Source organism: Tenrec ecaudatus, chromosome 11, assembly GCF_050624435.1.
Source record: "Tenrec ecaudatus isolate mTenEca1 chromosome 11, mTenEca1.hap1, whole genome shotgun sequence".
Taxonomy (NCBI): domain Eukaryota; kingdom Metazoa; phylum Chordata; class Mammalia; order Afrosoricida; family Tenrecidae; genus Tenrec; species Tenrec ecaudatus.
Genome location: NC_134540.1, coordinates 133,606,830 through 133,623,243, shown reverse-complemented (window position 1 = coordinate 133,623,243; position 16,414 = coordinate 133,606,830). Strand labels below are relative to the sequence as shown.

Below are 16,414 nucleotides of genomic sequence, written 5' to 3'. Positions count from 1 at the left end.
TACTGTTCATATAAAGTAACTTATGGAATTATTTTCAGTTAAAATTCCCATACGGCATACCTTAATGAATAATATCTGAAGGTCATTTCCTTATATATATTTCAAATTGCTGCTCACTTTGATTAAATTGGTGAGCCCCAGTCTTGTTTTATTTTTAATTTTTCCTTTTATCTGTTTATCAATTGTATTTATTTATTTTACGTTAAAATATTTTCCCAGTAGGCTAAAACTTTTAGACAATACTTTCTGATTGGAGGTACAAACCCCACAGTCAGCAGTTTGAATCCACCACTCCATCCCAGTGGGAAAGATGGAGAGAGACCTGTGTCCCACTGAAGATTTACAGTCTGGGAAAAAGAGGCAAGTCCTGTTCTGTTCTACAAGATCACTATGAGGCTGAATCAACTTGATGGCTGTGAGTTTGTAGGAGGGATTCTTTTTTGCTTTGCTTTGGTTATTTTAACTACAATTCATCCTGTTCCAGCTTTATCCTATTTCTTTTTTGCTATTCCAACAAGTAATTGCAGATCAGATCATTATGAACCATAAAATTTTCATTAGCTGAATTAGCATATTGCACTGTTAAGCACAAGGTCAGCAGTTCAAACTCACCAACCCTTCATGAAAGAAAAATGAGGCTTTCTGCTCCCATTAAGGGTTACAACCTGTACCATGTTCAGCCTTCATTCTGGTTTCAGTTATTCCTCTCAGTTACCTTGGCCTTGGTCACTCCCTACAATGGATGAACCCCTCAGGACCTGCGGTGGGAGTGGCGACACCTTGAGGCAAGGGGGTGTAGAAAGAGAGAACCACTCTTGGGGATCTATGGGGAACCTCCTCTCTGGGAGATGGGCAATGGGAAGGTGGGTGAGGCGAGACGCCAGGCAGTGTAAGGTAAGATAAAATAATTATTTATAAACTATTAAGGGTTTGGGGGAAAGGGGGGCGTGACCATGCCTGCCTGCACACGTGACCACCCCACCTCCGCTGATGACCATGTCCACCTGTGCACGTGACCACCCCACCAGTGCGCGTGACCACGCCCACCTGCACATGTGACTAGGGGCACTTGTGCACGTGACCACGCCCACCCTCACAGGTGACAATGCCAACCTCTGCACATGATCACGCCCACCTGCTCCCGTGACCAAACCCACCGGTGCACGTGACCACGCCAACCTGCGCATGTGACCAGGCTCGCCTGCGCTCGTGACCATGACCACCTGCGCAGTTGACCACCCTAAACTGAGCATGTGACTAAAGGCACCTGTGCATGTTACCAGGCTTGCCTGCGCACATGCCCACAGACACCCGCACACGTGACCATGCCCAACTTTTGCAGCGTGTATTGGTGGTTAGTTCATCAAATACGGCGTCAGCCAACTGTCCAGGAGCCTAAACAAATAGAGATGCACACAATAAAAGGGAATGGGGATGTGGAGACTGAATCAATTCGAGGCCAGTGGGTTTAGGGTGGAAAAAGACCACCCCCCCCATGCCCAGCACTTTCCCTTCCTCAGGCAAGAATCGGATAGCCTCTCCTCCTCATTTCTTATCACAGGACCATAACCTGTTACTGGGGAAACTTGAAAAAAAAGTCAGACACATTAAAAAGGAAAAAACGTTCAGCCACCACCACAGGATCCCATTGCCATGCAGAAAGCAGTGCCAGAAGCCCATCGTTGGTCACAGTGCAGAGGTGTTGACCAAGCCCGCATGGAGCCCGAACAAATAAGATGTTAATTGCAGCTTTGCAGAGAAAAATCTATTATTTCAGCCAGAGACGCGCAGCCCTTTGCTTCCCTAGACATGCCCCGCCCAGCAGACAGGATCAATGCCTCAGGATCCCAAGGCTGGAACCACAGCTTTCCTCTGGCGACTGGTCAGTCGGTGCTGAAAGACACAGTGAGAAACCACCAAGTCCTGTTTGGACTCCCCACCCCTCTCAGCGAGTCGCCTCCCTGTCCTCCCTGCCCCTCTGGCTCGCCTCCCCGCGGGCTTCTCCTGCCCATTGGCCGCAGCCAGCCGAAGCGGTGGGAAGGGAGGATGCACCCAGCCTCCAGACGTAGAACAAGCAGCTTTCCAGACGTGCTTGGTTCTGAGCAGCCCTGACTTGTGGGCGCTCTGCGGCCCTCGGATGGAGCTCCGCGGAGAACCCGCTCCCGCCCCTGGTCCCCCGCCGCCGGCCCCCCTCTGCCCTCCTCCGCTGCGGCGCCCGCCCGCCCGCCCGCGCCCTGGGGGGGACAAAGGGGGCAGCGCTCGGGGACAGGTGCCATGGCCGCGCCACGCGCCGCCTCCAGCCTCCGGCGGGCCACCGGGCTCTCCGCAGCAGGTGCGGGCCCGCGGCGCACGAGGACGTGCGCGTGCACGAGCACGGGGGGGGGGTGGCGGGCGGTTGGCCGGCGGCGGGCGGACAGGGCGCCCCTTCCCGCGCGCACCCTGGGGAGAGCGAGAGCCGGGCGCTGGCGCGCACTCCCGAGACAGAGCTTTACTATCTCGCTCCCTTGAGCGCCTCCCTCCTCGCCCAGATGCAAACCGCTTCCAGACACAGCATAGGCTGAGGATTTTCCTCCCCGCGCCCTCCCTCTCCCCTTTCCCTTCCTGGCAGTTGGTTCGTCCGTACCCGAGGTGGGCAGGCTGAGGAGGGGGCGCGGCGGAATTGGGGAGCAGCCAAAGCTGAGCATTCGCAGTGGACCGCGAGCACTCGCGTGATAAACCCAGCGCTGGACAAACCAGCCTGCAGCTGCCGCCACCTGCACTTCGCGTCTAGGCGCGTTTTCCCTCTTTCCCCCCTTCTTCTCGGCTAATCGGTTTGTTGTGGGGACTGATTTGGGAAAAACAAATCCTCCGCCTGAAGCTACTTCTTCTTGCTTTTTTTTTTTGGTTTTCTCAGAGTCTCTCTTCGCGGGGGGGCGGGCGTTTCCCTCAGGACTTGGAGGTTGGTTCCCTGGGCACTGGGCTCTGGACTCCTGGGGCTTTTCCCCCTCGCACCCTCTTTTTTTGGTCACAGCATCTCTGTTGTCGGCTCCGTGCATGTGTGCACTTTTGAGACTAAACCCTGATTTGGGGCGCTGAACTGGGGAAAATGGGCCAAGGTGATCTGGACCAAAGGGGAGTCTCTTGGTCAGTGTTGCTGGGACTCCTGCCTGCGCTGGTGGCTTAGAGGGAGAGCCTCCCTGAGCTTTCAGAGTGGAAGGTAAGGACTGGTCAGGGTCCCCTTCCCTCCGCCAGGGCTGGGGGGTGGGTGAGGGTCATCTCCGAGGGGATCTGCGCTCGGCTTGGGGGAGAGAGGACAAGGAGAGGAGGGGCTGCCGCCCACCGGGGGCGGAGGGGCTGCAAGCATCCCTGAAGGGTTGCATTCACTTCCATTACCTCAGTGGAAAAGTTGGAGAAGTCTGGTTTCCCAGGGAGGTGCTGGGTTCGGATGGAACAGGCAGAGAGACTGGAAAATCTGGCGGTTGTGTGTGATTGAGGTAATTTTATGGGGTGGGGGGTGGCGGGGGATTTGAGATTAATAGGAAGTTAAAATAAGGGGAGGCAGTGGGTCTTCTATTGGGGAACATTTTTGGTGGAGTGATGGCGCCGTCTATGTTTGTCTAAAGTGTCACCCAGAAAATCAGTTTTGAGAACAGCTCAACGAAATGCCCGTTTGCTCCTCAGCAGGAGAAAAATAAATTAATAAATAAAGACGTCCAGCCTCCCAGAGACTTAGGTGGCCAGCACTAGAGCCACCCTGCCCCCATTCTTCCAGCATTGCTGTCACTAGTAAAGAGGGAAACAGCAGTGGTGTGAACTGGCCCTGCAGTCCTGGGGGGTGGGGGTGAGGCGGGGGCGTCTCAGGGATGCATGTTGGATTGTTTAGAAGGAAAGGAGACTGGAGGCTGAGGCTGCTTAAAGAATCTAAGATACCAAGCATGATGTCCAGAGGCGTGAAAGTGAAATCTGAGCGATTTCCTCAATCTCTGTAATCCTGGTCGAACCCGAGCACAGCACTGCAGACATGCCCTGTCAAATACATGGAAGCAAAAGTACCAGGATTTATTAGGAAACGAAATACGACCTCTTTCTGAGCTCTACCGATTCTAAAATGAAGCCCCCTTTCATGGATGGAAGTCCTAATTTAGACAGTTATTGTCACATTGCCTTTCAATGCCTACACTCTATCCTGAAGAACCCTGTGCAGACCTGCATTGCCTGCAAAGTGCTACAGCAAAGGGGGGGGGGGGGAGAATCCCAGAAATTCCTACAACTTTCCTTTCCTTTTTTTAAAAAACTTTTAAATGTGCACTGACTTAATTCCCTGAAGCAGAAAATGTATCGTTCATTAAACTCTATGCCTGACACCAGAGAACACTGTTTTGATAGTTCCAGTGATTCTGATGTTATTTCAGACTGCTGCTCTATAGAGATTCAGAATTTGGGGCTGTTTTTGCCTGTATCAAGACTAGAATTTGAATTACCATCTCGAAAATGCAGCTCTAGCTTCAGAGACTTTCCATACTGGACTCTATGTGCATGCTTTGGTGTGTGTTATGCAACGGGAAGGACAGGTTTTATCCTCTGCTTCAAAGAGGCCCCAGGCAAAGGGATGGACACTCTTTAACTATCTATATGTCTGTGTGTCTGTCTCTGTTTACAGAACAGTGGAAGAGACTGCAGCCTAAAGACTTAACATTAACTTGACATTGCTTTCCGCAGCTCAAAGGCTAAACAAAAAATCAGTGTCATTTACTCTAAGAAATAACTTCTTAAAGGTTAAAGCAGGAAAGAAATTGAAGATAATTTTGGATAACAAGTTCTAGAGGTAAATATAACCAAGGATTACTTTATTATGCAAGACCAAGACTTAAAAAAAAAGAAGGAAAGAAGGAAGGCAGGAAAAGAGGAGCTTTGGAACTGTGATCAGAAAGGGAGCAATTCAATCATTGAAATCTGCTAGGAAAGAAAAGGCTAATATCTGGTATCTACCATGTGTACATCTCAAATTACAGTAGATAACCCCAGATATAATAACACTGATTTAAAAAAAGAGACAATTTACAAACTCACGGCAGCTCCATGACTGTGGTTCTGGGATTTTTCACTGAGATTGCTTTTGGATACAGATACTAATACAGTGATTCACTTTCTTTATCCCAAGGGGCATGTCACATCGAAATGACTACCTCCAGGCCTGGTTTTCAGTGGTGATGCCGAACAACAAGTATCTACTCTGTGTCTAGCCATCTAAGCCCTCTCCCAGATGGTAGTTTTAAAATCCTGCCAGTCCAGAGGGATGCCCAGGCTTTTGCACAGGAATTTTCTCATCAATATACATGGTCGCCCCTGTGAAGGCACGGAGGGGCATTTGGGAAATGATGTTCCATCTGCAACAAATTTTAATCTATGCTTTTAAAATTGTGCCTATAATTTATCATAATTGCTTTTCACATTTTAGAGAAAAGAAATAATGTGGTGACAGCTGTTCCCAGATTATCAGATTAGATTTTGTGTGATGATGTTTACTGCCGACAGAAGACTGAAGAAGGCGTGTGGGGTTGGGGGGAGACTATATAGGTTGATTAAAAAATCCCAATAATGGACATTTGGGTTATGATCTAGATCATCCTACATTTTATTCTCTTCATCCACACATAGTGCACTTGTAGGATATCCTCCTAGATACATTAGGGCATTCCTATTAATAATCTATTAAATGCTCTTTTTAAATTAAATGTGGAGAATTTGGCCATTGTGTATGACCACGTGAGGGCGCTGTTCACACAGCAGCGGATAGTTTCCTGGCATTATAAAATAAAAATCACCTGCCCTTCTTTTTAAAGGGGGTTTTTACTGAAATCTTGAAAACAGCTGGCTGTAATATTGGAAGGAGTTTCTTTTTTTAATGCGCATCTACTTGCATTTTACTTTCATTGCCATGTTTACAGGCCAAATGACATAGGATGGAGGTTGTTCGTAACCTGCTGATTTATATATTTTCCACCTATCTCCTGGTTATGTTTGGATTTAATGCTTCCCAAGACTTCTGGTGTTCAACTTTGGCGAAGGGAGTCATTTATGGATCGTATTCTGTAAGTGAAATGTTTCCCCAAAACTTTACAAACTGCACTTGGACGCTGGAAAATCCAAATCCAACCAAATATAGCATTTACCTGAAATTTTCCAAAAAGGACCTTAGCTGCTCTAACTTTTCCGTCCTGGCTTATCAGTTTGATCATTTTTCTCATGAAAAGATAAAGGATCTTTTAAGAAAGAACCATTCTATAATGCAAATCTGCAGTTCCAAGAATGCTTTCGTTTTTCTACAATATGATAAAAATTTTATTCAGATACGCCTGGTATTTCCAACTGATTTCCCAGGATTACAGAAAAAAGGGGAAGAAGATCAGAAATCTTTTTTTGAGATTTTGGTGTTGAACAAGGTGAGCCCGAGCCAGTTTGGTTGCCATGTCTTATGCACTTGGTTGGAGAGCTGCCTGAAGTTGAAAAATGGGAGAACAATATCCTGTGGGATCATGTATACAAAATGCACCTGCCCTCAGCATTTGGGAGAGTGGGGGATCAGGACCAGTCCCTCGTTTTGTTAAATAACATGGTGTTACTCCTGAATGAGCAGATGGAGGGCTGCCTGACCCAGGAGCTGCAAACTACACAGGTCTGCAATCTTACCAGGGAGGTCAAGCGACCGCCCAAAGAAGGTAAGTTCCCAAAGGACAGTGGGGGGACAGGGTGGTGGTGGTGGCTTGGATCACAATGTTCTGGGTGGGGAATGAGGACTTTGCTGAGTTTGGGGGATGGGGCAAACACAGGCTGTTTCAAAGCCCAGGAGTAATCTTTGCTCCATTACATTGCCATCTTTGAATTCAGTTGGTTTGTGACTTTTCCGGATACAGAAAGAACCTTTAAACTTTTTTGAAGGTTCCAGGTTTTAATGGTGGGACTTTGAGAATGGGATTGCTCCATAACACGACCCAGAAGGAAGTGCAGACTGAAAGGCTCTGAAATGTGGCTGACAGCTTGCATTGGAGGTGGAAGGCAGGGTGACTTGACTTGGCATGCTGAGTCCCTTGCTCAGGCTGCAGACCTTGGAGGGGACCTACACACACAGCCATGCACACAGTGCTGAGGAATGAAGTTGTAGGTGCCCCTTGCCTCCTGCCTAGCCCTAGATTCTCTTTACTTCCTATCTCTGTGCCCCCCTTGCCTTCACTGGCTCCCTCAAGCCTCACCACCCAGGCAAGTCTGATCTGAAACCCCAAAGACTAAAAGGGACCTGAAACTTCTTAACTAGCCTTTTAGGTTCCAAATGACCTTCAGACAGGAGACTATAAATTGCCTCCCCACCCCCACCTGGATTTTATTTGACATGCTTTGCCCTATAAACCTAGTGAGCTCGCACTACCCTGGGTCAGCAGAACCCCAAGTGGGAACCAACTGGAAGCACAAACTCTCTGGGGTCTGCCTGGCCTGTGAAGCCATGTGCAGGCTGGAGGGGGAGGCCTGACAGGAATTAAAACACACAGATTTAACTTGCTCTCTTAGTGGGGTCAAGTTCATTAGACTACTGTGGCTTGTGCTAAAAAAAATAGCAGATCCTTTCAGACCCCATTTACTGTTTGCGTGCTTCCTGGTCCTCTGCCCTTACACCCGGAGAGAAACAGGCCTGCCAGAGATGAGCTTGTGGGGGGAGGGGTGTACCCCCAAACAAACAGTGCAATGGAAATGCGGAGGAAAGAATGAAAGTCCTGGAGTGATTTATAGTTTTTGCCCAGTCCCTGTGGGAAGAGATGCCAGAGGATTTAAGATTGTGGATTAGGCTTAATAGAGCAAGAAAGTGTGACATATTTTAAGAAAATGACTTTCCTGTTTGGAAGGTTAAAGGATGGGTTTTGTTCCTGTGAGGACCGAGCTGATACGTATTCCTTCTTGTTCCCAAAAGCTGCAACCAGGGAATGTGTTGGTTTTTATGCAGGAAATGTTTTCCGATTGCCACAAAGATCCCTGTCTGTGCAAAGGGACAGCCAAGCTCCTGTCCCTCTCCCCTGCCTCCCCCAACAGAAGTTGCCTTTGTGGGCAATATAAAATTGACACGTTGTTGGAGAATTTTCTTTAAGGGTAGCCAAGGCTTTGTAAGGGGAGGGAGAGAGGCAAGGAGAACTCAAACTAAGTTTCTGTGGTTTCCCTGATGGATGCAGTGAGGGGGGAGGGATTGTGGTGGCACCCTGGTACTGGGAGGGGAGGGGCAGGCTATGCCCCAAAATAAGTGTAAGCTAATGGCAGTGTGAGGGGAGGCGAAACACCCATAAGATTCCACCGGACATCCCTTCACTAACATCTGTGACTAAAGAAAACAAAGTGGTTTTAAATTACAGCAGATCTTTTCTCCAGTAAAAATCCCAGAGAAGCTCTTGCAACTGCAGGGATGGTATTTAACATCATTAAAACTAATTAGTGTCACCTAGAATAAGAAGCTACAGTACACACAGAAAATACAATCTTTCAAACTGACTAATAAGACAATTAACACCAGAAACAAGTTTTGTTGTTATTTTAATGAAATATCTTCAATGGTTATAATGCTATCATGGAATTGGCTGGTCAGAAAGTGAACCCACTTTCACAGCCTTTCTGTGAAAGGCAGCATATGAGAAAAACAATGTCACTGGGACCACATGGAGAAAAGATGTTTCTTCTGGTCATGCGATGTACGTTAAGGCAGGGCTGGGATTTATGGAAACCATGATAATGGTTCATATCAGTGGTGGATATACAATGATTTTGAAAATTGTTAATGCCACGTCAAACATTTCCAGGATGCTATGCATAAGGTTTGACTTTAAAATCAGAGAGAGTTGTGCTGCTTATCCAATCTTATTCCCTAGTGTGCTCCCTCTCACCCCACCCCGCCTTTTTTTTTAAAGATCATTTTATTGGGGGCGCTTACTTCTATTTTTTATGATAGCATTTAATCCTTGGTTTGAAAATGACACTTTAAACATACGTATGTTTTATATTCCTCCACGAATTCTGTTTACTAGGGAAACAGTCAACATATCCTGTTAGTGATGAGGGGAATAAATCAAAGATTATTTTCTCTAGTAATGCCTCCCATTGTATCCCTTGTAATCAGTCCCTAAAGCCTCAAGTAGAAATGTTTTTCATGTGGATGACCTCCTAGAAATGACACAGATTTGGCAAAATAAAAATTGTGCACTGAGTCAATGCAAATCCACACGGTCTGGTGTGGCACTGATGATAATGGCAAAGGCATATCAAATGTTAAATATTGTGAATGTGCCCATTGGGATTTCAAGGTCCTATTTAATTAGTCTGTGTGGAAACAATAGGCTCTGAGGAATATTTTACGATAGGACTCCCACTAGCCTGTTCTTTAATACCATTCGTGACTTTCCCAATCTGAAAGCAGTGAGAGGAAAACTGTGACTGTAGTGACGGCATTGAATGCAATCTTGAATCTGCGATCAAAGTAAACTATTGTGCCGATGGTTCGTTAAAGAACTAACATGCTTGTACATTTAAGTGTCTCTCATTGAAGATCGTAATTTACGTACTTTGAGGTAGCATGCAATCTTGGTTGTCAATCCTTTCAATGTCCCATAATATGAAATTGTGAAGAGGTGTAAATCAATACAATAAGGGCTTTTGAAATAGATACCATGATGTTTTGCTTTAGGCAGTTATTTAAGCAATATAACACAAAACAGAGAGACTTCTCTGCGTATATAGATATTTCTACTTTTTAAGGAAACTCAAACACCATTCCTGTTCACCTGATTTTTTCAGTTGTGTCGACTCTGGGCAGAGGCTGGCAAACATTCATGAGAACATCTTCAGTATTCTTGAGAGCTTTTCTACACTTTATAGAACTATTAGCATAGATGATTCTAAGCTATAAAATGAGATATAAGATCTTATTTATTACAAGTTCACTTATAATACAGAATGAAACAATTTGAACAGAGGAAGTCCATACCAGGATATCTAAACCACTTAATAGGCATTAATAGAGCCTTTGTTCCTTACTGACATCAATGGCCCTACTTATGTGAAGGGAATTTGGTACCCCTGTATAGAATCCAGGAAATCTGAAAACACACACTCATTTGTCTCTCTATTCGACCCCTGCTAATTCTTGAGTTCTACTACCTCAGGGAAGTCTAACTATGTGTCTGTGTAAACTTGACCCGTTTCCGTACACATACACATGTTTAGGCACACATAAGCACTTTAAAGCAATTTACAGGCTTTCCAGTTTACTTGTCCTTGGTTCTTTCTACCTGTACTATTCTTGCCTCCACATGACATTTTTTTTTTAATTTTTGCTTTTTATTTTTTCTAATTTTGAAGACTGTTATTCCATGCTTAAAACTAATATCAAAGGAAACCTTCTGTGTATCTTTGTAGTTATAAAACCTTTTTCCATTGTTATCCCAACTGCCTTAATTTGGAAAATACTATTATTCTAACTTACAATTAATTAGATATACTTTTCTCTAGAAAGGTCCTGCTTAACACAATGGATGTATTGCATTGTTAAAAGAGCTGTAAGAGCACCCAACAAAACAATTTTAAAAAAGAAAGGACTTACCAGTCCGTCAAGTCTCTCTACTTTCACTAGCCACCTAAACTACAGTGAGATTTTGAGGGATTCAAGACACCCAAGAGACAATGACCAAATTAAAAGTTATGTGTCAAAGATAACACATTTCTTATAATTTATGGATATTACATTGATTGTCATGCTGGCATATACAATCATGTACTTAAATCAAATAAAAGTCAAAAGAACAAAGAACACATTCTCCCAGAAATCTTAAAAAGTTAGCAGAAATTAATAAATAGTGCGCTCTCAGGAGACTTTTAAATGTTCAGCCTTTCATATAAATTAATATGCTAAAAATGTGGAAATAAGTAGGAAAGGGGATGGAGGGTAGACAACTCTTCTTGTCCACATGACTTTTTAGCCCCCTTTCATCCTCCTCCTTACCCTTGCTGTCTTCCATCCTTTCCTTTGTAAGTAACTGGCTTGAGTCCGCATGCTTTATCAGGACGTAGGAAGGAGTACTGAGACAGAGGTAGTGGCTCTTGGAAGACACGGAGTCAGGTTGTTCCACCACTTTGCCATTTACACAGGTTATACTTCTCCTCTGGCATTTAGTATAGCAGACTGTTTTCTTCCTCCCACCACATTCTTGACACGTTCCTCTCCTTCCAGCAGACATTGATTTCTTCAAGAATAAAGACTGGGAAATAAAAGAATAAAAACTGGTTCTTGAACGTGACTAACACAATCTAAGTAGGGTTTCAGCAAGCATTTGCTTACACAAAGCTTAAGTGACCAGAATTAAAAGGAAAAAAGATGTCTAGGAAAGACGAGAATCCGCTGATTACATGCAGTAGAGGAAAAAGTGTGTTACAATGAGGCAGCAGTCATCTCTCACTTTCCTTTATTTCTCAGGGCACAAGGGCTACCATTATAGAATTTCCAAATTCATTAATATATTACTCATGTATGTTTCTAATTTCCAAGGTACGACTTAATAATTTTTTTGATTGGAAAAGTTACTTTATGAAGCCTTAAGTAGCACTAAATATAATTAAGCTGTGATCCAGAGTAAGATACAATGTAATAGTTCAAATCCAAAATAAAAGTTATAGATGAGACCATGAAATTTCCTAACACTTGATTTTAATAACCACTAATTTTCTAAAACAGAGGAATCATTATTTACAGATGGAGTATTGTGCACAATTTTGCATCAAGTATACTTTGTGTGTATATATATATGTGTGTGTATATATATATATATTATAACCAAGATGATATGAACTAGGAAACGTTATATTAATAGCAGTACTAGAGTGCAGAGTTTGAGATAGTTTTATAAATGCCTTTTCAAAGCTTAGGCATGTCTCCTGAGTTTCTTCTCAGGACTGAAGTCAAAATCCTAACTGCCAAAGAGAGCTTTTCTTGCTTTAAATTGTTCATCTGCTTTGGCAAGTTCAGTATCCCTGAGATAGGAACCACTGCAATAAGAAGGGAGTGAACAGCTTCTCCCAAAGGAATATTGATTGATGTTTCATTATGCCTACTGCCCTGGTCACCACGGGTAAATGTTTCCCAATCTAGTGCTTGGCAGCACCCAGGCGCTTCAGTAATGGTTCATCATAAACCCAACATTCTCCATCTTCATGAAATAACCTTGTCTCCCATTGAACTTCCTTCTCTTTCCTTTTCCGGGCTTCTGCTCGTTGTCTTTCTTCAAGTTTATGCTTTGCTTCAGTTGCTGCATCAATGTCTCTGATTTTTAAGTTGAAAGTGACGTCTTTCCAAAGGCAGCGGGATTCATACTCATTCTGATCTTCCAACTTCCTCACTTTCTTCTTTATTATAGGCAACTTTTTGGTATCTATAAAGACTGTATTTTCCCCTGTTGCATATTTTGCGTACATGACACCATTCCATTCTCCTTCAATTGAGCAAAGAGACTTCTTATCATTTGGAGGAAAAATCTCAGCGGTAATTCTGTGCTTCTTTCCTCCATAAAAAGGTTTAGTGTGGAAGACGATGTTTGCACTATAGCCTGTTTTGGAACAATTAATATTGCATTCTCCTCCTAGCTCCACCTAGGGCACTGTGAGGATGGACCTTCCATAACCATTGGGGAATGTGAGAATGTAATGTTCATCATAGTCTAGACAAGAGACACAGCCTTGCCCTATGTTGTGCACCCCGATTGACATCCCAAGGAATTTTGACTTGGTCCACATATATGCGCATTGAATTGTATCTTCTTGTTAAAACACTCAGCATAAAAAGCTGAAATGGGTGGATGATGGGAAACCTGTTCAGCCACAAAGATTACACTGTTTTTAGAAACCCAGGGAACTGGTCCTTCTGAAACTAGTTCTGCGTTCTCTTCAGTGTCATTTGGTAACGTCCAGTGACACTGAAAAATCTCACCCAAAATGGGGTTGTATGGTTTCTTGGCAACAGACCCTTTCCTTCCTGCGTGAAAGGCTGAGAGATACCACTTTACCACCTGCACCATATGATCCTTGGGATCCTTCTGGTCACTAATGCTGACAAAGAGGTCCGGATGTGCAAAAAAGTCTGCATACATTTCTAAAAGAGATCTTCTTTCAAGAATAAGTGTTGGAAGAACTACCTTAGTAAGATCCATTCCAAGCCGAACCTAGGACAAGATGTGCATGATAACACTCTTGTGCTCTTCCACAGAACCTGCCTCCCCTTCATCATCTCTATCGTCATGGGAATCAAAAAGGTCAGCATCACTGGTTCCGTTGGACAAGGAAGAATTAAGGGATTCTGTGGTTGTCTGGGCCGCTTCAGACTGTTTCCCGAGCTGCTGTGTGTCAAGACTGAAGCAGATCCAGAGGAATCTATTAAGTACATTGGGGAGGAGCCACTTAGATGAAATTCATCAGCATCATAGAATTCATCCTCACTGCTAGAGTAAGAGAACTCTGGGACTGTGTTTGGAGACAAGTTGACATGGCTGGGAGAAGTTAGAATGCTACTAGGTGGTGAGTGTCTGCTGCCTGTACTATTTGGCATTGGAGTCTGATGACGTCCCAGAGTAGCCAATACAGGTCCAACTGGTAGGGAAGATGGACGCTGCTCTGACTTACACAACTGAGCAGGTTCTGAAGGTAAGACCGTCTGGGAAGGCATTGTGCTTATCACAGGTTCCAAGGGACTAGGTTGATAGATTGCATCTACAGGATTGATAGTGCTTTTAGCAATCTGCAGCAATACAATGCAGTGTTTGATGGATTCTATCATGCTATTTGTTGTCTCTTTGAGAGTTTCAATTTTCTTTCTCTGTTCATCATCTTTGCAGTTTTGAAGTTTGTCATCAAAAAGCTTTAATTGTTCTATCAAAATTTGTAGGTTAGCATCCGCCTCTGTAAGTTTCTTATCCAAGTCTTGGACACTAGGAACAAATCCCGAATCTAAACCTTGCAGCTGGAGAGTATGTCGAAGAATTGTTTCTTCTAAGGCATGGATCCACTTCTCTCGCTCATCAGCATCACGAGCCTGGGAATGGAAGGTTTTCTGATCAACAGTTATTGTGAAGGGGCTGTCGCCCTCATCGTCTATACCAATCACAGCTCCTCTGAGTCTAACACATCCTCTGCGTTTGCCTCTCATCATTTTGTCTTTGGACATGTAGTAGGAGAATAGCCGCGCGTTGTAGTCGAGCATGAACCAGCGATACTGCCAGCCCTTCATCTCGTTAGTCCACTTGCTGAGCGGCCCCTCCATGATGGATGCCATCTTGTGACGACTTAATAAAATTTTAAGAGGAATGGATTCATTAAGAAATATTGTTGATATTGTATACAAGGAGACTTCAAAAAGTTCATGGAAATATGGAATTATGTCCAAGAAATATTGAAGCCCCTTCATACAGTTTTTAAAAATGCAATGATAGATATAACATGCTATCTATGAGGGGTTATAAAAAAGTTGGAAAAAAGCTCCACTGGTAGAACTTTAGTAGGGCACGTGTTCACACTAGGTAAGCATCAGCAACTCACTCAGAGTTAGTGCACCCGGTGGCATCACCTGGGACTGTTCTTTCTGGTCACAGAGAATTTTTTTGTAAAAGCAGTTTTGCTCAGCCTCCTTTTTTCTGTGATGGCTAATTTAAGGGAACAGCAGACAACTGTGAGATTTATTTCCTTTTCGAGAAAGATGCTGCAAAAACTGTTGTGATGTTGAACACAGCTTACAAGGACAGCACTATGGGAAAAACTCAAGTTTGAAAATGAGTGGTTTTCTCATGTCAAAAAACGTGAACTTTTGACTTGCAATAAACCTCATTCTGGACATCCATCTACTTCCCAAACAAATAAAATGTCAGCATGTAGTGGTGCATTTGGTTCCACCAGGTCAGACTGTTAATCAAGCTTTCTATTTAGAGGTTCTGAAAAGATTGTGTAAATGGGTGCGACAAAAATTGCCTGATTGTGGCAGACGGGGGACTGGCTTTGCCACCATGACAAAGTACCTGGTCTTGCAGCCCTCTCAGCAGGCCAGTTTTTGGCAAAAAGCAGTGTGCTTCTCTTACCCCACACACCTCACTCACCTGACCTCACTTCTTGCAGCATTTTTTGTTTTTGAGAATGAAGAGGGACATGAAAGAACAGATTTGGGGACTAGAAGAGATGAAGAAAAAGCAAGGGAGGTGCTGCCAGCCATCCAAACAGATGAGTTTGAAAATGTTTCCAAGAATGGCATTGCAGTTTTAAAAATATATTAAGTATCATAGAGAGTACTTTGAAAGTGATAAGATTATTTTGTAAAACAAATTTAAATACATAAGTTTGAGGGGCAACGATTCTGGTTGTTTTGGGTATTGTACATAGCTCTCTAGAAAGTTTGCAAATTTCTGTTTGATCATCTTCATGTCTCCCAACGTTTCTCATTTTTTTCTGGTCTACCATTACTTCTATAGAAATGATAGTTCCTAAATCCTTCCACAATTTGAGGACAAAGAGGAGAGGAGTTCTAAAAGTTCCTGGGAAAATAGGATTAAAAGATACTGGAAGATTCCTACAGATTTTTTAAAGCCCTCTCATATGCAATCTCTTTCCAAGAAAGAGGAAAGGATACAATTTCATGTCAAGTTTAGTGCTTCTGTTATGCACCCTATATAACTATAGTAATAATTGATTATTACTAATATTGTAGGCTTAGTCAAGAATGTTCTTTTCTCATTTGTGTCTTGTTTTTTCCCAAACAATTTAAGAAATAACTTGCATATAAAGTGTTTAATGTAGAAAAATTCTATTAGGATTACTTTTTAAAGTAAATAATTTTAATAAACTAAGAGAAATATGAAAACCCGAGTTAAATGTAAGTATGCATATGTGCATTCTGGCACACATGCACCATTGGGCCAAGAGATGTGTCTGGTAAGGTCTTATGATCGCTATAGGCAAACGTGTTAAAGGTTAGTTTTCTTCTGAACGTGAAATGGGGGGTTGTACTTGGGCTCTAGCTTCAAGCATGCCTTTACTTCCTGATAGAAGCAATTTTATTGTTACATGAAAAAAAAATTCTTGAGAGAGCTACTTTTATTACACTTAAAAAAAAGAATTCATCTGGCATATATTAGGAAAGGCATCCATCTCCTGAATCAGAAATACATTTTCATTAAAAAAATTAAATTTTCTTACTGCATTCAAAAGATCATATGCTGAGTTTTAAGATTTTAAACCAGAGGGAAACGAGTTTGAATGATTCTTTCTCTACATAGTAACTGTAAATCTATGTTAGCATTTTTCTATTCTTAGACTAGGTTATGAAGAACAGGAAATAATATTACAAGCAAAAAAAACCCAACTAGTAAAATTAATAGCT

At 43.3% G+C, this 16,414-nt stretch overlaps 1 pseudogene; it reads right to left on the bottom strand.

The window, feature by feature from the left end:
- Window positions 1-11,950: 11,950 nt before the first annotated feature.
- Window positions 11,951-14,323, bottom strand: LOC142461512 (oxysterol-binding protein-related protein 9 pseudogene; annotated as a pseudogene).
- Between the last annotated feature and the right edge of the window lie 2,091 nt (window positions 14,324-16,414).